The sequence below is a fragment of the Camponotus floridanus genome, unplaced genomic scaffold, assembly GCF_003227725.1.
Source record: "Camponotus floridanus strain SB8 unplaced genomic scaffold, Cflo_v7.5 scaffold13, whole genome shotgun sequence".
NCBI classification, from domain to species: Eukaryota; Metazoa; Arthropoda; class Insecta; order Hymenoptera; family Formicidae; genus Camponotus; species Camponotus floridanus.
The window spans coordinates 2431273-2455737 of NW_020229248.1; the positions used below are offsets into that span (position 1 = coordinate 2431273).

At 35.8% G+C, this 24465-nt stretch overlaps 1 protein-coding gene across 2 annotated transcripts in view; it reads right to left on the reverse strand.

The window, feature by feature from the left end:
- The window catches only part of LOC105255211 (protein grainyhead), a 104302-nt gene that overhangs the window by 31293 nt on the left and 48544 nt on the right, over positions 1–24465 (reverse strand). The window lies entirely within an intron of this gene.

Here is a 24465-nt window from a genome sequence, read left to right on the forward strand (position 1 = left end):
ATAAGGGTAATTTGCAAATAATAATGGACGGATATCCTTGATTGAGATTATTTCAGTAAATATAAACATTACCTCCCATTCACAAGTATATTGAGATGGATAGTACTACTGGATACAAAATATAATCATATATCAGTTAGCTCTAGGAAATGTATATAAAGAATATAATTATATAGATTGTTTCGTAAAAATATTATTTTAGAAATCATGATTGCAGTGAATCATCTGATGGCAATATTTTATAAGTCCATCGGGAAAGTATATTGCGGTCGACAATACTCATCGAGGAGTTAACTTTTGCTAGATGTTGTGACGATCATAAGCGACACTACGTGAAAAAACTAAAAAAAATTTTTCTCGAGGTAAAGACTGCAATAATGAATGCGCCGCAGGATAACAGTTAGAAATAAGTGAGCCCGGTAGAATGTAATAAATTACAACGGACCCATCGAATTTATCAATTAACGATAATCGCGGAGCATAATGATTCCTCAATTTAGCAATGACCACCAGCGGTGAAAACGCGTCGTGTGCGACGCATGGTTGTGCCGATAATTTATCGCTTACATCGCGATACCTAATCGCGCTATGCGAGCTTGACAGAGAAAGAGAGAGAGAGTATGTACGACGAGTTTTCGACTCCATACTTAGCCACTGGGATATTTGTCACTGGTCGTTACTTTCCGAAGTAATACCTTCCGGCTGCGTACCCGAAACGTTGAGATTTATGGGAGTACGCAAGACGGGAACAATTTTGCAAAAAAATATCCGACGATGTGATGTTTCTAAGAGTATTTTACTAAATAAATAAATTTGAGTCACATTTTGAAAAATTAGAAAACTTTTTGTTTTTTGCGCCAGTGACGAGTAATTAAAAATAATTGATTCGCATAAATAAAAAATGTATATACATATATATATATATATATATATATATATATTTTATTTCATTTTAATATATATTGTAAAAAATATATAAAAATATATGTAAATAATATTAGTGTAAAATTATATACTATAAATAGGGCTATAAATAATGAAAAAAATGTTATACATTATTTATTGTATAACTTTACATTTATTGATGTATTTTTCAAATCAACTGAGATAATTTTATTCATCATAGTTTTTATTTCAAAGTCTACATCTTTTGACACTTAGACCTTTCTCGCAGTACGCATATCACCTGTTTCTCCCGTGCGACGGGGATAAACTTAATCGCGAATCGGGAAAGAAATCTCGCGCGTTGCCACCGCGGGTCGGAGCAGATGACGACGAGACGGGCGACGAAGAACGAGGAGGGAGGGTTACGTCGTAAATACGTATACACGCATGAAGATTAATTATTATAAACCCCTGTCTGTTGCCTGCAGTCATCAATTTATACTCTTCTCTCTCGTGCATCCCAATTCCAATCCCGATCCCGATCCCGTGAGTCGCACTACGGAATAAAGGCTCATCCTCTCTAATTTATGCATGTCGAATCAATCTCCCTCCTTCTACCCTTCTTTCCTCCGTCTCTCTCTCTCTCTCTCTTTCTTTCTCCCTCATGCTACCTACGTCTTTTACTTCTTCTACGATCTTCCTCACGCACCTGGACAACCGTCGCCCCTGAGAGAGAAGGACCAGCCACCCCGATAATGAGGGCCCGAGTTATCCTGTGCAAATATTTTCCTCGACGGCTGTTTGTACAGGCACGAACGGGCCCGGAGATCCGATCATTGAACGCGCGCATCGCGAACATGCATACATATATATACGTAAGTTTTTGTGCAAAGAAATCTCGAGCGCGCGAGTGTGGTAGTCGATTCCGTAGCTGCGATTCTGCATAATACCTACTCGTCCAGACAATGAATTTATGCGTGATCATCCGGGCGAAAACTTCATTCCGAACGAAATGCAAACATAGATTTCACGGCGATGAAATACCGCGCCGCGAACGCGATGCTATTCCTCTTGTCTGTGCAATCTTCATTCTGTCCGCTATCATCCTACGTTTCACTTGAGAATTTTCTTTCCACTACATTAACAGTATTCGTTGATCATGTGCGTGGCGTGAAACTATTCTTCGAGAACATTTCTCACCGTCACTCGATCAAATTTTATGGCTCAGCATTAGTAGTAAATTCTTACGTTTCTTTACAAACTTATACATGGAATATTAATTACAATCACATATCTTCGAGTCACAGACTCAAATAAATTTGAATCTCCTAGAGTAATAACTAATGATCGAAATCGTTGTAATTTTAATAAGTTACTTTTTGATGTAAATACGGAAAAATATATTTCTTACGTTTCTTATCAAATAAATATTAAAATCATTATTGTCATTAAATTTGAACTCATCAAAATTATGATTTCCTCCCATTTATCATAATTTTATTTTGTAATAATGTCACGTTTACATATATTTATCTGCGTTTATTTCTGAGATTCGATATAAATCTTGCTATTTTGTTTCTCTTTCTACTATATTCTTGCTTGAGGGATTTAATCCCAAGTGTCTGATAAATGCTTTAATAATAATAGCTTTAATAATAATAACTTATGATACGCAGCATAATTGATAACCGACGTGTACGCAATGCCACAAATAATCGGGCAAAATACTCGACACAAGATCGATCCCTTATTAAGGTATTTCAAGCGAATCCGACATAATAATGCACGAGACCCTATAATTTTATCTCGCGGGAGCCTTTGGAGACAACATTGGCGCAAGAAATGCTTTCGCCGATGGGCTCTGCGTTCCTCGCTGTGCGAGAAAAAGCGAGATTCCGCGTACAATGCGACGTGAAAAAGCTCTGAATCGAGATAGATGCTCGTACATTGATGACCGAATTTTGGAATAATGAGAGCACGTATCGCGTTGCATTGCATGCCGCTTGTGAACGTGACTGGTATATCTCTTAGACAGGTAACACGAGAAAAAGATTAAAAGGGAATGAGCGAAAGATCATAAGACGAAAGAGCAAGAGAGAGATAGAGAGAGAGGGAAATGAAAAAAGGAGAAAAAAAGGGAGAGAGAGAGAGAGAGAACGAACATACGTCGTTCGACGAGGATACAATCTAAGGATACTTCGCGTATATGCTAGGCTGGTAGATACATATGTAAATTGCGAGTACCCCTATTACAGGAGAGAGAACTTCACCTGCGCATCCGGTTTTCGCGTGTGCTTTGATTTCGTCCCCGTACGTCACGTCCTTCTTCCCGTCCATTTTTTTGCTCGTATCGCGCGCATACCACTTTTCTATAACGTTAAATCATAGCCGATTTCATTAAAATCCTCGGGATGAGTAATTGCTGGTGTATCGGGTGCGGCTACCGCCACGAAGAACATGTCCGTGTTTAGTCGGCGATATATCTTGGAAATTAAGGTTTGTGTCCCGATCGATATCGCGCTGTTGCATCTTAAATATTGCGTAATTTCGACGATGTCGATGATTTCGAGACTGATCTTTGATGTCGTTTTATCTTCAACGATGTAATACGGCTTCATAGTAATTATATCGCAGCTGTTGAGAAAGACTATAATTTGTCATAACTCATTAAATACTACTTGTTTGATACGTCTGGAAATAGGCAAATATAATCTCTCTAGAATTAAATCGAGAATCAGAGCTTTACCGTATTGAGAAAAAGTCAATTTTTTTTAATTCATCAAAGTCCCTGAGATATCTTTGACAGTTTTTGCACATGCGTTCTTGCGTATTTAGAATAACATAGTTATATTTAGCGAATAAACGGGGAATGGTGCAAATAATCTATTTTACAATGGTTACGATGGTTCGTTTGCATTATGATAGGTAAAACTTTATTGCAGCAATATGAGGCGTACAACGAAAGAGACACGGGGATTATTCTCAACGAAATCACATCGATTTCTTCCCGTCAGTTGTTGTAACTAATAGAAAAGACTATCAGCAATATCAGCCAACATCTTCTGAGTATAATCTTGGGGATATAAGTCACATTTCTTATCATTAAATTTATCTATCATATCTTCTTGACACTTCGAGATCATTAACATATGATTGATATTATTATAATATACCTCAAGATTTTTAATGTTGTAGGGAGAGAAAGAAATACAAGTATAGATAATAGTATTATAAATGAATATTATTATAAATAAATAAATATTAATAAAAATTAAATATTAAATAAAAATTAATATTATTATAAATAAATAATATTATTATAATTAATATTATTATAAATTAGTATTATGAATTAATATTGTTTTGTTTAAGAATTCAAATCAGAGATTAACATTTTTGAATAATTAATCTGAATAATTAAATTATTATTATTTCTTTTTTTTAAGTTCTCGCGATGACGTAAACTTCGGCAATAACTTGTTTATTACATATATTATACAATTTTATAATTCTATATTATATACATAAATAAAATTATTTTATTTTATACACATAAAATATGTGATTATATTGTGACAATTTTATAGTCTTGACGTTATTTAAAAAAATAGTTATCGACAACAACAGTATTAACATAATTTTACATAAACATGTTTTGTATACGATGCTACACGATATTTGTGCATCTCTCGTATATGTATAACCAACGTATATGTATATTTCCTAAAAAAAAATATGAATCCGTTATTCATGCTATACGCATCGGCATTTTCGATTGAATGGAAATCTGTTCAATCAGATTCGTGCCGTTATTAGGATCATTCATCTTGAATAGTGGTGATCGTGTACTCTCCGACAGTTCGTCCATAAACACAGGAACGTAGGGACTCCCTTTATACGTGTCTCTTGAACGCGCTTCATATGATCGTCGGACGGTAGAATACATTAGGATGCGCTGGCATGACATGACTCGCAGTCATGCACCTACCTCAATACGCAAATGATGCAGGTAGGTGAAACGCATCGAAGTAAAGTTCGGCCGAGATAAAGGCGGTCCTCGACAGCAAGACCGGAAAAAGAGCGAAGAAGAGGAGAGATAACATGATGCACATGTCGGATTATTAGTATTCCACAAGAGTGTTGTCCACGCGACCCGAGAACCCACCCCATGTTACTCCCTCGTGTGCATTTCAATAAAGCCGCCTTCGCTCTGACCGCATGTCTTTGACACAACGAATGACACAAATTTTAGTCGTCAACATCGTACTTTGTCGACATATGTCTTTGAAAGGCGCGATCACATTCAATCAGCATATAAAAGAGCTTGAAACGAACTGAGTGAACTTTTTTGTCGTAGTCGACAAACGACATTTAATTTTAACGGATTAAAAAAAAAAGAATTTTTTACAATAAATCTGAAAATATCACGCATAATCTGTATGTATGCGATGAAGTAGCCATGGAAAATTCCTCGGGCGAGGCAGAATATTTCTGTAAAAATAGACTCTCGGCGCATCTAATTTGATAAGCATCGACGTATAATATCATCTTCGCTCGATCACACGTCCACGTCGTTTTACTCGACCGGCATGACATGCGGTATGCATACTAAGGTTCACGTTTGAAATTTATGTCTCTAGTCATGAAAGTAACTCGGGTAAATCTGACAGTTAATCGATTTCTCGGAAAATTTTCGAGACACGAAGATAAACCGGTAATAACGCATTACATTTTGTAGCGTACGGTTATGCGTGAGGTAAAATAACGAGTGGTGTTATCAGTTCTGACATTTCGAGCTACGCAAAAGAAAAAGGGCAAATGCACCGTGTATATGATATCTCAGTGTCGAGCACTCTACGTAATACTTCTCAAATGCAGCTAAATAGATTCAATTGCATTAGTTAAAAATTATGCAAATATCCGAGAACAATGTTATTAGATATTTGCATAGGTATACATATTTTTATCTTCGCATGAAATAGTTTCTGACTCTGGTAGAAATTAAAATAATTATTAATCACACAAACAATTCACATTCGAGTTAGATTCATCCTCGGTTCATTAAATGATTAACATATAGATATATTCGAATTTTATCCTCGAAGAAATTCCACGACATTGAAAGAGTATTAGATGCGGTAAAATTCTTAATTATAAGATTAAATTTATTCATTAAATTTGCTGATTAATCTTCATTTGCATATTGAATCAATCGATATTTTATTTAAATTATGTTAAATTCCGTTATAAATTATAAACTTCGTTTTGTTTTAACGCTTGATGTTTTTCTATTATATATATATATATATATATATATATATATATATATATATATATATATATATGAAAGATATGTTATAACGATAAAAAAAACTATAGAATATTTTCAAACGTCCACCTGTTAAAAAAGAAGCTCCACATTTACATGCCCAAGTAATAAGCAAGAATCCTTTTATGGAGTCATATTACGAAGCAAGAGCATAATGTAATGTTCTAGCAGCACTTTCGAACTTTCTACATCGTCCTTTTGTCATGTATTTCTCCGTAATCACTATTCCCTCACTCTCGCGAGTAACCGGTCACTTCCGGCGGTAACGGCGGCGACGGCGCGCGACACCACCCAAGTAGAAAAATAGAAAAGAGGCTTAGAGCCTCTTCATAATGACTTTTAATAGATGAGCATGATTATGCATACGCGACACGCGAATCTCTACTTCGTTCAAAAACATGCATACAGCAGAGCAAGAGAGAAAGAGAGAGAATGTTGCAAATATTGCATCTTTATAGACCCTGTGCATTACTATTTACTAATAAAAGTTATTTAGTTAAGCTAGTATTCAAGTTATGTAAAATTATTGTCTCTTGGTTAATTATAAATTTTGTTTTTCAACTTTATTTGAATATACTTTATATGAAGAATATATCATATTTTTTTACAGTACTGAAAGTGCAATCTTATTCTATTGTATCGCTAGTAAAAGTAATTTTTAAATCAATGTCGAAAAATAATTGATGAAAATTTTGAAATGTTTTATACGTATTAGTATTTTATAAGTTTATATCATACATTTATAAATAAAAATAATTTAGTTAATCAAGGTTAGCATTCAAATTATGTAAAATTATTATTATATATATCTCCCTCTTTCTCTCTCTCTCTTTCTATAGAAAGAAATGGCGATTATCTAAATCAGAACTAATAAATTCAGAATGTTGACGCAATCTATATCTAGTAACGGCTGGGAATAATCCTCAAGATGGATAATATATTCTTCGAGGACATTCGACACGCTTGTAAAAATTCGATCGTATGGCTCGTAGCGGATCGGAGGTGACAGACGCAGCGGCAGAGGAAGGGAGAACGATGCGACGTTTCCCGGGTTGACTTTGATGGATCGAAGATCCCCCTCGATCCATCTACCCTCTTTTTTCATTACGAGCCACCGGCTTGGTGTTTGTTTTTTATTTTTCCACAGATAAAACGCCGCATCCGACAGGTTATTCTCTCACGGTGGATGACATTACGTATCCTGTATGCACACGATGTGCTCGGATGCGAATTCATCGCAAGATGAAGTACGCAGCTGCAGTTACCCCAGACAAGGCTGCTCGTAACTAAGATTATGATATGATAATTGAACTTCAATGATAATTATAATATATAATGATAATATATATTATCATATGATAATTGAACTTCATATGTTATAAAGACTTTAAATGTGTAAAAATATTCAATAATACAATACAAAAAGATATAAATCAATACAATATAGCTGTAAAAATATTTTACAATCAAGAAAATAATAGGGAAAAATAAATAAAAAAATAAATAGAAAAATAAATAGGATAGTTATCCAATATTCTTGTAACAAATCGCGAAATCATACCGTGTGAATTAATCCATTTAAAGTTTAAAAATTTTTCTAGATATTTGATTAATAATCCTATATAATATATCTTTATTATTAAAAAATAAAAACAAATTAAAAATTAATTGATAAAGAGAAAATTATTCGCTGATGATAGCGACTACACTATTCGCATAATCTGTGTTTTTTTAGACGACTGTCCCGATTCCCGTTAGAGGCTTTGATAATTTTTGCTCGTTTGCTCAACTATCAGACCTGGGTAATGCGTGAAAACGCATAATGTCGAGTTGTTATCTGTTTTTTCAATGTATCTCTGTATCTTTCCGATTCTCGTTTCAAGAATCCCTTCCGGGGGATTGCGTCGCACTGCACCGTCTAAATCGGAGGGTTACGAACAAATGAACGAGCGTACCTACCAACCGTGACCATTGGCGATAGGATAAGTGGTGTCCCGGATTTCCTACACCGCTTTAAAATTACCCACTACAGGACGGGAACAATTAGCATTAGTTTATGTCCGCGGCAAAAACGGTACGATAGCTCGAATTACCTATATATTTATCAACATTGCGAATCGTGACTTGTTGATTCGCACATGCATCCATTTAATCCATTATTTAAACCTAAATTCGGCAAAATTAAAAGAGTCAGAGGTTAAAACATATATTCATATATAAAAATAATATAAAAATATATAATGAAAACCTAAACATTTTGACAATTTTTTAACATAATTTTTCTAGAGCTTTTTTTAATGAAATTGAATATAATTACAATAATAAAGTTCAGGAAATATTAAAAAGCTAGCAAAAGTTGTTTACTTATACATCTTGCTAATTTATTACATATATATATATATATATTATAATAATTTAAACAATTTTTACATATTATCGTAATAATAAATTTGTTTATTTTTACAATAGCGCATTTTAATTATATCTCTATCCGTGTAATGACTTTTTTATTATTAACGTTATTGCCATTGATACCTGTGACCTTTTGTCAGCGTAACATAAAATTAAAAATTCAAAGGTCGCAAGACAGATTCGTCTTCGATTGGATAAATGATGACTAACTTGTCTTAAAGTTAATTTGAATATCTATTTATAGGCATGAAGTTATGAGAAAGAATAGGAAAGAAGAAAAAGAAATAGAGAGAGAGCAAAAGAAGAATCCTATAATCCTTAGTTTTTTTAATTTTGCCGCAACTAACCGCAATCGCAGAGAAATAAAATATATCTGATAAAACCCGAGAAAAAAAGAACGCGTCATAAAAATAACGAGAGATTAATGTTGAGAAAGTAATAATTAATTGCAGGTTTAATGAAAGTGTATATGTATGCACGTGTATATGTGTGTATTATAAAAATATGCAAACTGATACAAGTTAATTCCTCAAAAAGTAGAAAAGTACATCAAATAGTTATTTTGCAAATAATAATCGCATATATCTTTAATTCAAGAATAATCAAATGGTAATGTTTTATGCAGCTAACTGATGTTAAAAAATTAATTAGAAATTATTCCTACCAGAGTTAATAAATTCTGATCGATATGGCAATCACATTTCAGTATTTCCTTTATAATAACGAAACTGTAATTCGATTCCGCAATAAAATAAGCTGTGGCGTGTGTTTCACAAACAATTTTGGCATGTCGCCGTAACTGACTCTCGTCTCTCGTTCTTGCGCGCGAGTTTCCTTCTCGCATTTCCATCCGTCAAAAAAAAATGAGGAAGACACAAGACGATGCGACGAAGCGTGACCTTCGCGAGGGCTCCCGCGGAGATGACTTTTCACGCGGGCAAAAGCGTGCCCGCCACTTTCGAAATAATGCTGTGGGCAAATCTCTTGCTCGTTGCTTGGGACGCCCCATCGCGCGGCACCGAAATCAACGAGGCGCTGGACCGAGAAAGAGGCAGAGAAAAAGAGAGAGAGGGAGAGTGAAAAGGAAAAAAGATGCAAGAAGGGTAATAGAAAGGATGAGGGGAGCGAGACGTTCAAGATAGAGAGAAAGAAGGAGAGAGAGAGAGAGAGAGGGAGAGAGAGAGAAAAAACACACCGAAGAGAATACCCGATATGAAATATTCCCCAGCGCGAGCAAGCACAAGCGGCTAGAGTAACTCTATATTATTATCCTCTTTCACACCTCTCTGCACTTCTATATGCACTGCGAAAAACCTTGGTACAATCAACGAGAGACCGCCTATTGTCTCTCATTGTCATGTCTCGTGCGGATACGCACAGAACAAAAGAGTTCTCCGTGTGCTGCGTGTCGTCGAGGTAAAAGTTATTATTCCCCTCCAAGCTCGATCGCGGGCATTAATTGGGCCTGATGTAAGCCTTAATTAACGCATCGAGTCTTCGCTGAACTCAAGAAAAGACGTTTGCTGTTTGAGAAAGATAGCTAACAGAGAGAGAGAGAGAGAGAGAGAGAGAGAGGGGGGGGAGAGAGATTCTTGTCGTAATATTATTTTCATCGATTATTTTATAACTCATAAATAGCCAGTGATTTATTGATATCGATAAATTATGCTAAAATCACAATAATATTTGTCGACACACGCGCAAATTCTTCACGATTTTAATCACCGGTAGACTATATTTATCCTTGTCACGTAATAACATCGCCGGACTTGACAACACGATGAAATAAACAAATCTGAAAAAGTTATTATACATATGAATGAACATTATAATCTTTACCATCGGATCAGATTTTTTTATTTTAAATATATGTAAAGGAAAAACTAATCATTTCAATGCGAAAAAGAATTTTCCCCGTCACAAAATGTTATTATTTTCTCTCATTGGATTAGAAAAGTCGCAAATTTAACTTTGTATAAATCTTAACTTTGTTAAAAAAGTTAATTTGAAAGCAAAGATAAATGAATATTTTTCATCTCAATCGTAATCGCGAAAAAGTCTTTTCACCAGTCGGCGTAAAAATAGCGGGAAAATATCCGTCGTAAATCCAATCATTGAATCAAGATTTGTTCAGCTATTGTGCGTATCTTTATAACAATCTATCAATTCCGGCGCATTCTCGTTTTGTATGGTCTCTCTTTCTCTTTCTCTCTCTCTCTCTCTCTATCATGTGTCTCTGTATTAAATAATTCAATGAACCGACTCGTCCTGCGGCTTGGCAGGCGAAAGAAGCGCTACCAGTTAGTGGTAGCGGTCGATGGAAAGACGGACGAAATAAAGAAAGAAAAAAATCTACAATAGGCACGACCGGAGGTGATTTGATACATGACATCGCTCGCTCGAAGTGCAACGCGCCGCTTGCTTTTTCCGCTTCTCTGCGCGCATTGTCGGCGCCGTTATGGCGATACTGATGCAAGAAGAACGCATCTCCTGTTTCAGGAATCGCCGCCGTGTCCGCTCCCTTACGGAAGTTCGCCATGCACCGGCAGCAGAAATTGCCAGCTCGTGATAAAACGGCTCGATATGGTTTCCCGGTCGGAATTGCATTAAGATAAACGCAAAGGGTTCGCAATTTTTGCGAAAAAGAACTTTGTTTCGTAACAAAAAGAAATGAAAATCGTTATACATTTAAAAGGAATTCTATAGATTACATATTGCTTTTACAAATTGCTCAAGTTATCAAGGTTGTGATTTTTTTATTTAATGGATTTTAATAAAGAAAGAAAGAGAGGAAAAAAGTCTATCCTATCTCTCTCTTATAAAATATTTTTCTTATAAGAAAAAATTGCAATATTGATTGAAAAATCAATAAAAAAAAGTGCAGCAGGAGGGGAGAAAGATGGAGTCAGAGAGATCCTGCATAAATGTATATGTCGTCAGGTGGTTTTAAAGATTCGACGACTCAATTTGAATGCAATTTGGAGCGCATTAGCATACGTCAAGATGAAAGTCGAAGTTACTTAACAGAATACCATCTGGACCATTAAAATTAAAACATGTTTTTTCCCAAGACAGGATGTTGCGGAAGATATAAATTTCTCTTAATTTTATTTGCACGAATCGATAAGATGCATAATTTTTAAATGTACATTTATCAAAGGATTATATAAGCACTTGTCTAAATATTCTTGTAGAAACATAATATCAAATTGTCACAACAAAATATTACATTCTTTAATTTGTCAATTATGCGCTTATAAATTCAAGCCACGTTTCAGTTCTAAGATCTCGTTTCTGTAAAAGGATTATCTTTGTCTCATCGATGTTATATACTCTATTCTTTTCTTTTTTTTCAAGATATATTGATAGAAAATATCTTTGATTATTAAATAATTTACATATTTTATATTAAAATATATAGCGAAAATGTGTAATGATTATGAGTACTTGCCTGCCTTGCAGAGTAGAATTTCACATATGCGGCTGTGATGTGTAATGAGAAAAAATAGATGCTTTCGTGAAAAACACGCACGCTGTTCCTGTTATAGTTCGTCGATTGATCTCTAATAAGAATGAGAAGTAAAGAGGCAAAGGAGGCAGCACTCGCAGGACCTAGAGAGGATAATAGTAAATGGGAGATGGAAAATATGTAGGTAGGTCATTATGTAGTACGCTCCGAACATGAATGAATAGAACCTGCTTCGCCGCTTACGTATCCATTATAGGTCCATTCGCCCATTCGTATAATACGTAAGTGCGTACCGCACTATACGTGCGTATATACACTTAATAGTGGCCACTCTGCTATGACTAGTACACGTCAAGTTTCTCGTGTCTACACGCGTACACAATGCGCGCAAATGCAATACGTATACGATATACGCGACTTATTTATCCTCTCTCTGTCTCTCTCATTTCCCCTCTCCGTCTGTCACATGATGAAGCAGGCTGCGCGAAGTGGCTGCGCAGTAAATGGCGCCCTGTCGGCGAATTATCGTGTCGGGATTGAATCGTCAAGGTTGCGTGCGCGATCGGATAGATTTCACGATAAACGATTTGATAGTGGTTTCTATTACGAAATGCAATTCCTGTTTTGCAAGATTCATCAAGACCCGAATATCTACGTAACGGTCCAAGAGAACTGGACCTACTTTTCGGTGAGTCTGACTTAAAAAGATGGCGAATGAGTATCACGAATTTACAGGTATATTCGACTCTCGTGATCCAATGTGTTATTCAAGCGAGATTTGATTTAACTACGTGTAAATTAAACTTTGCTCGTGCAAAAAGGGTAGAGAAATTGACAGTTCGGATATTTTATTTTCGTTGATAAATTTGTTTACTTCGAAACGATCGTATAAAATGCTGGACGATCGTGCGAAAGATAATCGGCTTATTGCCATGAATTATATCTATCGTCGAGAGGTACGAATTAGAAAGCGACAGCCATGTGAGCGGTCGATAAGTCGAAATCAGTCTTTTTCTCTGCATTCCGATAATAATTATCACAGTCATTGAATCTTGAACAAGGCTTATTTGTCACGAATTTGATATCGAGTATTAGACGCTGAATATTATTACTCACTCAATACGTCGTTAAAATTTTCTTATCCAATTAACAGTGAGTAGAGGATAAAGATTTCGTCGAATTTTTTATAATTACCAATTTTACGACATATCGTATATCTCGCGTCATGGAAATTTAATGATTGCTTAGCGACTTTTATACTTCCGCTAAGTCAAATTCCCAAAGTCCGATATAATTAATTATACATTTGAATACATATGTATATAATAAAATGTACGTGCCAGTTTTGCCTTGAATGGATTATAGTCTAAAAATAAATATGCGATGTTTTCGTTCCTCCGGTTTATTTCTTTCAAAGATCTTCCTGGATAAAATGCAGAAGTTTAAATAATTTTGAATGGGCGATGGATTAAAATTGTTATAATCTAAATTTGATAAAATGATAGAATAAAAAGATATAAGAGAGAGAGAGAGAGTACTTTCCTTTTTTAATAAAAATTATAGATTTGCATTTTGATATATATTATAATCATTTTCGGCATTTCATAGTAATATATTACATGTTTAAGTGATAAACATATATAGTTTATCATTTTTTAAATTTGGCTTACATACATACATTTTAATTTAATATAATATCCGATATTATAAAATGTTATTGAGTATTAATAACTTTTAAATAAAATAATGTTGCCTCTTATTTTATAAATTTGAATTTCAGATCTTATTAGAGATCTTAGTTTGTAATCAGCCGGAACAGATTCTAAGCAAATAAATTCTATTATTCATTACAAAATTCGAAATAGAATTTCATTATTTTTATGATATATATATATAAAATTTTAAGTGGAATTTTATTTATAATTGTTGCGAATTACAGATCATTTAAAGCGGATTTAACACTTATTTTCCTTATAAATTCATCTCTGATTTTCACATTCGTTCGACATATTCTCGCAACAGAGTGCAATTCACGTACATATTATGACTGCTAAAGGTAACGCGTTAATTATGCGATGTACCGATAATTATTAGCACGTTTAGCACTTCAATGAAATTTACTGGATAATATTTTATGTTTTACACGTCTTCGAATCTACACATTAGCGATGAGGTTAACGATTTCATTTATGCAGTGAACAAGTCCGGGATCGTCTTCATCATCGTGGCAAAAGTCAATCGTTTGAACATGCTTGATATTATTACATAATATGACTATTCGTTTTTGCTACCGGAGAAATTCAAACCACAAATCCACAACCGCATAAATCGTAATTATCGTACAGTCTTCGTTTGTATTTTTTCTATCTCGAATGCGTGAAAATATTTCAATATTGCAATAAATCGAAAACTAATAACACCTCAAAAAATTTAAAAACTTAAGTCTATACACTATTATATTTATCATTATATTTATAAAAATACACTATTATATTTATCATATTTTATAAAGAATAATGTCGAAATATAAAATATCTTGTCTCGTTAATCATTATTTTCATTCGTGTATCATTTTTATCCATTTCCATTTTCTGAACATTTATTCTCGTATATTAAAAATTTGATATTATGTTATCATTTTGCATAATAGACTCGCAATTGTATCTGACAAATGTTCGTGCTCCAGAGAAAGTTATATCTAATTCCGTGTGCGACTTACCGGATTACACCGATCTGTCGAGTGTAAATTACCAAACTTTACGATGACGCGAATCTATGCCTTTCTCGCCCTACGCGAAGAGAAAAGTAAATCCATCGATTTATAACCGTGAAAGCGCGACTAGCTCGTCGTCTGGCAGGATGTTGCGAAATTGCCTGATCGTTAACGAAAGATCTCCACTCGCCACTTATCACATCGCGCATTATGTATGTACCTTTAATAGCCTTCTTACGAACTGCGTGACATGGATATCGTAAATATATCGAGGAACGATCTCATGTGCCAAGATCGAAGATCCTTAAGCTCGTTAACTTTCATCAGAAACGGTAATGCACGGAACAATTCTCGTGCCGTTACCATACTGAAGGAGGTATGGAAGGAGGATGATTTTTCTCTTATAATTCGCGGGTCTCTCATCTCGGTCGATGGGCTATCGTTATCGAAAGTCGACCTGTCAGATTGAAACGTTTGCACGCGGTGCTCTTAATGGACCAGTGTCAGTCAATTTGTTCCGCGATACGCCCCGCATCGAGACGTAACTCAAAATGTTCGAAAATTATCCATCTCATATCGAGGCCACAGTCGTAATGTTTCGCGACAGTGTATAATTTTCGCTCGTCGCTTTTATAGATAGATTCATTTCGCTTGTGACGGTGTTTTCATTTTCGGCAGTATTATTATCCACGCGACCGCCCACGTACATGAGAGAAATTCACGGGGAGATCGCCATTTATACTTATTATCCTTTCCGCAATCACAAAATGTAAAACACGTGTAGTTTATAAATCATTTTAAAATTATTTGTTAGGAAATATCAATTAATTTTCAAATATTAATAAATAAATAATATGTGAAAATAATGTGAATATATAGAATACATAAAATTTCAATCAGAAAATAGAATGATATTAAATTAAAAAATTAATAGGGTTATCTATAAATTTTAAAAATTCATCAAATCTGTATTTTGCAATATTTCATTATTATTATTTTAATATTAATATTAAAATTAGATTACAACATAATATTAAATTTAAGGATAAAAAATTATAATTAAGTAAAATTAACATTTCTCTTTTTACATCGATTTAAAAAAATTCTTATATTATAAATAATTCGCATTTTTATTTATCTTTTATATTTTTATCTTATTTTATTGAGATTTATTTTTTTTTTAATTGAGATATTGCAATAATGTTGACTTCACAATTTCTCTAATTGATTCTGATTTTTTAATTAAAGGAATAAAATTTCACAAATTAATTCAAACATTTGCAGTGACATGTTTCAAATGAATTCTCTTATAGATAGATTTCTGTAATATTATCCGCGTGCCGAAGATTTATTCGATTCTTCAAGATTATTCGTGCATACTTTGGATTCCAGTCAGGGTATTCCTACCTCCTGATCAGAGTCTAATCTAATTTTGGCTCTTGAAACCTGTTCGGAGTTAGCGAAGCATTATGATACTGAATAGACAATCGCGGTATGTTAACTAATCTCCTTATAGTGACTTTTCTACGTTAGCTCGATTTTATGATCGATACATCATACATCTCCGAGTAATTTTTTGAGATTTGAGGAATAAATATAAATGATAAAATATTTTTTGAAAAAAATTAAAATCAATTTTAAGCATATCTAATTTATAAAGCATTTTTTCAAATATTCAGTATTTAATGTGGAAAATTTTATAAAAATATTTTCCCTGAATTGTATATGGAAGAGATATTAAAATCACTCTTAGATTGTATTAAGATCTAAGTTTGCAAGAAAGCGAATCATCGAGTCGAATTTATTTCATCCAGATTGTCGGCAGATTTAGGTCGAAGAATTGACGCAATACTTTAGAAAAATAGGAAAAGGAAAAATAAAAGTGGATATGTTTACAAGGTTTGCACATTACGCAATAATACGCTACATTATCCAGTAATTCTCTAGTAATTTAGCTGCTGGCTATGTCACTATCAGCTGGTTACTCGACAAATCATTCTTCGTTAACGCCGATTTTTTTATTACGAGGAAAAATGTTAATCGTGCCGTTTCTCGACTGTTTGACTAACGGTCTCTTACTTACCGCCAGTCTCTATACATGAGGATATTTTCTCGACTTTCCTATACTCTCTTCCCTATTATTATTTCTCCGATATTTACTTATGCGCGATGATACCGCCGTCTTATCAAGTAGTCGACATCCGGTTGCCGCAGGAAAATCCCAAGACGCTTGGAAAAGATTGTTTTATCGCGGGATGCCTCTGAAATTATAAGGGGTACTCGAGAGGATAATCAATTTTTATATTCAACACATCAGATGTTTTTTACGATCGACCGTTGAGAAATAAAATCTTGCAATTGATTCTGAGCAGTGATTCGAGTCTTCAAGTGAGTTTCGAAATACGATATCGAGACATATCCCATGAGAAACTGGTTTCCGAAGCATACATGAAGTTTTCTCAGCAGAGATTTACTTCATTTGCATATAATTCTTATTAATTTCTTACATATCATTATCGCGATGGAACAAACGTACTCTCTCGCTAATATATATTTTCAAAAGTTGTAAAATTTTAGGGCAAGCTTTTCTAAATAGTCGTCCGCATACCGACGATTTGTGCATACATAAAAACGACGATCATATATCACGCTATCAGACGCGCGTCGCGGCTGTGATCATTCAAAACGTCCCGACAAATCATTCCTCGTTAAAGATTTTTTCTCTTCTTCCTCGAGAAAAATATCAATTTCTGCCGTTTCCCGTCCATATCTCTTCGTCTATCTAACGGTCCTTTTCTCTGCTACGCGCGACTATCCTTCATCTCGTCCCTTCCACACCTTCCGCGCCCATCTTTCTCCATACATACGGGATGTGATAACCGGTGAGAAACTCCGCGCCGGTAAGACAAGGTGTAACTAAAGGTAGCGCGTAATCACTCGTCGTGCATGAAAAGCGTTTATATTGGGCGTTTGCGAAGGAAGGCGGCAGGGGACGTGCGAGAAAAGATGCGAACACGTAAGGCGAATGGCGTAAGATACGAAGAAAAGGGTAAACGAAGGGAGATTAACGCAATTTTCTAGGCAACCGTGTACGCGCGGTAAGAAGAGACAAGAGGTAATTACCGTGACAGCGTCAGTATAGCGCATCAGCTGTGATGCGGCCGTTGATTTCTGGCTACGCTCGATTTTATCCGGTCAACGCTAAATTACGAGTCGGTCGATATATATAAGTCGCTCGTAAAACCATCTTGTATGCTCGACGCGTCGAATTACACGCGTCTATTCTGATTGTTTTAATCACCCGACGTTAAAATAATATCGTAGAAAATATCGTAAACGTCACACTTAAAATTGCTGGATACTACGAGGTATGATTTAATAAAGTATTACTGCTGTGACTATAAACTAGGTCTTATGATTTACTTTTTGACATTAGGAAATTATCGTATGAATTTTGCCTCTCGGTTCGATTTTCTCAATTTTCTACGTTTTATTCCGTTAAGATTACCGAGTTCGTCGACAGCTTCTCGGCGCGGTTTATATTTATTATTTGCATTGTCGCGACGTCGGTCTTTGAAGGAGGACTCTGAAGAGTGTTACTTTGATGTAACATAAGGAAACACTAGAGAGAGAAAGAGAGACAAAGAAGAGAGTGCGAACCTGGCACTAAGTAGTGAGCGCTCTCGACAATGCGCGACGGGTGTGCTTTTACATCTACGCTCTTTACCTTCCCCTTTCTGGCTATTCAACGAAAATGGCATGCCATTATTGGCATTGTGGCGCCGACGAGAAAAGCGAAGAAGCGAGGTTACGGTAAGCCCCGTCATCGCTAATTCTCGCCGTGGGCTAACGATCGTGTTATTAGCGCAAATCAAATTGGCGACTGTCTCACGCCGGAACACAACGGCGAGATCGCCGAGAGGCGGAAGGAACGCACCGGGAATTAATTTACTCTCGCGGCGAGCGAAAGGACGTGTTAATTTACATATCGAAGTCGAACGCACGCGCAGTCGGAATCGCCCCGATTGCCAGCACTTATTTCGTAATGCTTCGACCGCTGCTTATTGTTGCGTTTAATACGAAGACCTGTCTGTTTTCAGAAACAAATGTTTCCGTTATTATCATTCTCACAAGGAAAAAAGTTTAAGATTTATGTATAATTGCATATTATATTTTTTTCTGTCAATCCAGTGCAATATATATTTATTATACATAATAGTATTTTATATTATTATATAATATTATATAATTATTATATATATATTATATATATATATATATATATATATAATGTAATTATTATATTATTATATAATATTATATATAATATTAATATTATGATTAATTATTGATTATATGCCTCTATAAATTTTTCCATACTTATTGTATATTGACATTTCTATATCGACATACTACTTGTATATTGACATACTACTATACTCATTGTCAAATATTTCACGCAGAGCGTGTTATCGCGACTGATTTACAGCGGAAAAAGCTTCGCTTCGCGATGTATCATTCGGCGCGGACATTTAAATTTACTCGAAGCATTGCGGCCGTTTCAATTATGTCGCAGCTTTTCTACTCGGTTATTTAATTACGCCGTGAAATACGACTGTCTGTCTCTTCGACATCCGTGCTTTACGGTACTCTGGGCGCCGCTGGATTTTCTTTCCCGCGCTCGAACCATGCTGCCGAGAACGGTAAATTAACACGCTACGGAGCAAACGTCACGATCGATTATTTATGTATCACTGTTATCCGCGATAAGCGACACGATATCCGGCGGCGCCTCGCGCTTATTCACGCGTGCCGCGCTAATTAGAAATTTTTTTTCTCCGATGCTTTCACGAAACACGGATCTGGTCGCGATAAGCTGCATTAATGTGTTCAATCGCACCGTGTCACCGTCGATGAACACCGACATTGGCTGGTGCAAGAATCGGCGCGTTGATTGTCGCGTGTAGCGACACCCAATGAAACCTTATTCGCGAAACGATCGATCGAATTATCGATGAAGGGCAGAGTTATTCTCGCACTTTATGCACTGTCACCAATAATACTAAGCTCGCGGTTCCAATATCAACTGGTTATCTAGCGCAATAATTGCGTTATTATCATATTAAGAGAATTTGCGACATAATACCTTTTCGAGTTATCGATTAATAAATTTAATAGAGTAACGATATCGATCGGGACGACAGCGACGTCGTCGTTTCCTTATTGTACATCCTCGATTTTTTTCCCTATATCGCATCTCCGCGTGCGTGTTCCCGCAATGGAATCACGAATTACCGTCGCCGAGATCGCTCGAGGCTTCAACGGACGTTCGCCGACTTGTGGGACCTTGCGCGTTTACCTGCATACAGGGTGCCCCATTAGTAGTCATTAAACTTTCCTGCATGACTGACTTGCCCGGCTTTCGGGGTCTACAACGCCGGTGTTCGTCGTCCTTGCGAGAGGCCGGAGCTCGCCAACGTGCGATCTTTAGAAAATTGGATCGTATTTGCATCGCGAATGTGCGCGCGCGACAGGTTGCCATTATGAAATCTAAAATTCAGAGAGCTACGCCGAAGTAATTTACGTTTTTGCGGTTATCGCGATTTATATGAATCAGTAACCGAAGCATTTTCCTTATTGCCATTTTGTTGTTTCCAACGTTGTGAAATTATGCTATCTAGATTATTAATAACATTTAGATGCGACAATTAGATAGTATGTCAAGAATACAGGCAAATAATATTTATAGCGTATTTTTCTAGCATGTCTCGAGCGAAAATAGATCTTTATTAAAGAGCGCAAAATAAACACTACAATTTTATGCACAAGATATTATCAATATCTTATTTTATAAATATTAATAATATCTAGTGTAATTATATCTAGTGTACCATATTGATAAACTATTCAAATTAGCAATTATATTAATTTGCTTTATTATTTACGAGTATATTGCAGCAATAATAATTGCAATAATATTATCACTATTCATATTTGTGATACTTAAGAATGAGGACACTGTCAATTTAAGGATGTTTTGTATGTAGAATCCCAGCAAAAAGTAGCTAAAAATCAATATTGACGAATATCCATTTTCGGTGTATCTTGAATATGAGAAATTGTGTGGAATATTACAATTTGATCTTAGCTACAGTGCAAAGATGTATTTTTTAATATTTATTGCGTTTTTAATGAAATATTCCAAATTTTTTAAATCAAAATGATTAACTTTTAACAGAGAATTTCGCCTTGTGACAGATACATGGCTAACTTCATTAAATTATATTTAATATCTTTTTAACTAGTTAGTATTTGCATAATATTATTTGACCAAATATTTCCTCTGTATCTAAACTTTTGCAAATTTTAAACAAATTCTGAATATTATTTCCATGTGTTTTTGTCATTTGAATCGACGTGATTATACGTTTTCCATAAGAACACATGTTAATTCGGTGCAAATTAAAATCCTTATAACTTGTGAACGCTTTAGTGGATCGATTTAAAAATTGTACCGAAGATTCTAACCATATGTAAGGACATTCTGTACAATTTTCATTAAATTCTCAATATTTTGAAAATAGGTACAAAACATCCTTAAAATAAGTAAAATAACGTATTAAATACCGTAGATTCAACGCGTAATCCTCGGCCAAGAGCACAGCAAGGCCGGTCGTATAGTCCTGCGTGTTGTCCAACGCGATTTCGAGGGTCACCCTATATAGTGAAAGGCGCGAAAGAAGTTTTGTGGGTATGGGGGATGGTCGCGGGAAGTGTCCGGCGTGTCCGGGAGCGACCGTCCAAGTGCGGATGGCCACCCCGTTCCAGAGGGTCATCTATTGGTCCGCTCTCACTTAGCATAAAAGGGGTAACCAGCAATGCTCGCTGCCATAATAGAACGAGTGTCCCATGGACACATAATTAGGCGCGCAGTCCATGGGAAATTCGGACCCCATTCCGACGTTTTAGCGTCGGGCTGGACGTTTCGCATAAGCATTAAACGGTGGGGTCATCCGCGCGCGGACAGAAAGATCGCAAAGTGTCGACGAGCAGTTGTCAAACACCGAGAAATACGACACGGCACGCATGGCATGAAATAAATATCTAGCATGATAGAGACGCGTTGTAAATCGCCGGAGACAATCTGCATCTCGTCTCTCGATGACGTAAAACAGCGCGCTCAGTATTTCCTCATTCGTTCATTTACGCGGTTTTTATTACGCTACTCATCATCTCTCGTGCAGAAGTATTACGGCGAGAACTGATAGAATGGACAGACACATCGAAGCAAATGCGATATTGATAATTGGACATTATCAACTGTTGTTGTTGGAAAACACACCGTTTCTCTTTAAGCGCCGATTTGTCTGTTCGCTTAATGACTTGATAATTTTAAAATAATCATATTATAGAAAAATGCTGATCATGTAACAAGAAAATTAAGGACATGCCGATGTGATACACGGCTATATTCGAGACAGTCTAAGAGATGATAAAGTACCGAAGTATCGATTAAATATTCTGTTTCCCAGAGAAGCGCTATTGATGTTAAAAAATTTAAAGAAAATAATCATCCATATGATGTCTCACATAGCAAGGTTAAAGATGACAGAATTATCATTAATATTCAATCCGCATGCAAGAATAAAATTTGCATATCTGTCAGTTTTCCTATGATGGAAGATTTTATTATGGATAACATTAATTCCAATTAAAATTATTGTATACACAATATATATCCATGTCTAACTATTTGAATTTTAAAATTGAATTTAACGATTTGCAATCGTATGCTAGAATTATATTTGTGTATAGCTTTAGTGAAATTTTTTCGCGAAATTTTTCTTTATATTTTTATTATTTAATAAAGTTTGTTTATTATAATAAAAAGTATATATAATAACACACATATAGAAAGTATATCTATAGTAACGTTGATAAATCACTTTATTCCATAATATTCGTTGAATGGTCAAACTACACAATTCTTTCTCTCTCCTTATACTTTTAAATCTTAACTGTTTTTTTACTTTCTTATCATATTTATCGAATACTATGCGGTCTTGCTATGCTTTTACCGCGGGCAATAGATTGTCGATCGTGCATTATAGACTGGATTGCAAAACATTGGAAGGAATGCTGTCCCGATACCGCCATCCGAAAAGAGTCTATACGAACCTCAAGGTCGGTCGAAACGCATGACTATTGCTCGCATTGCAATCACCGCGAAATCAATATAATTGCATCGAGTTTAATTTTCAGATACGGAAAGATATGGTATAACCAGAACAATTCTTGTTTTTATTGCGATGTCGCAATATAATTGATAATCATCATTTATCTCTTTGAGAGTGCAATTTTTCACGCATTTAATTTATTAAATAATTATCACTTGTAATGCTTTATTATCTGATTTTATCTATTAAAATATATCAGTATCATATTTATTCCAGTGACAGAATTAATTCGATTAATGCACATTGTTATCGTCTAATATACCTGATGATTAAGGATTTATTTATCTTCGCATACCAACGATATATTATAAAATCTATATACAAGCTCATCGAAATTGTATCGGTTTCTTTCGATCTTGATTTTTTAGACGGTCGTTGTGCGAGCTGTTAATTTATTACCGATACCGATACCCGGCCTTATCGAAAGAGAAATCCGGTGTGCCTACGCATGTGCCCATCGAAATCCCAATTCAATCGAAGGTAAAGACTTACGGGTTCGCTTTATCGGGCGAGTGCTGTCAACGTGATATGTCAAACGTAGTAGGTCGAGACCCTTGGTCGTATCCTGCTGGATATTTAAGTACTCCGAACAAGACAAGTATCCGAGTCGCGCAGCACGAGTCTGATAACACAAGCTGCGAAAACCTAGGAGCTAGGAACCACGCACTCACTATTCTGTTTCTCGTTACGAAGCACTCGGTTTTTCATTCGCACGCGTGTCCTCTTTCAATCGTTTTCGATCATAATATCGTCTTCGCGATCAAAAGTTTCTCGATCCTCGCGCAGGATCACGATGGATAACTGGCGATGGATTTTCGAGCTTGCGAAAGCTCCTTCTTGTCGGCGATCTTGCTGAGCGACTAGCGGCGTGCATTCATTAATATGATAATCATCCAATACGTATACGATGCCTCTCGATGATCGCTCTCGTCTCCATCATCTTTATCGTCGTCATCGTCGTGATCATTGCGGTCAACGACGACGGCGCCACGCAAAACACCATCGTAAATATGAACGAGATCGCTCGCGATCGATAAGATGAATGAAACGGAACGAGAAGAACACGAGGAAGATATACCGCACCACGATATCACTCACGATCGGAATTCGGTTTAATTTCGTCCGGCGAAATCGTCGCGATGGGAAATCGAGCGCGTGATAAAAAACTCTTCGCTCTTCCTTCCTTTTCGCACAGTTGACGTACTTTTCTCCGGACACCGTCTCTCTCCGTGTCTCGGCGCGTTTTCACGTATCTCCGGTCATTTCGTTATCGCGCCTCCACCTTCACCGTCCACCTCATGCTCCGTCCTTCCTCGTCCTCTTCTTCTTTTCCTCCACCGCTGTCTTCTCTTCCTCCTTCTTCCTCCTCCTCCTCCTCCTCCTCCTCGTCCGCCTCTTCCTCTTCCACCTCCAGCTTCTC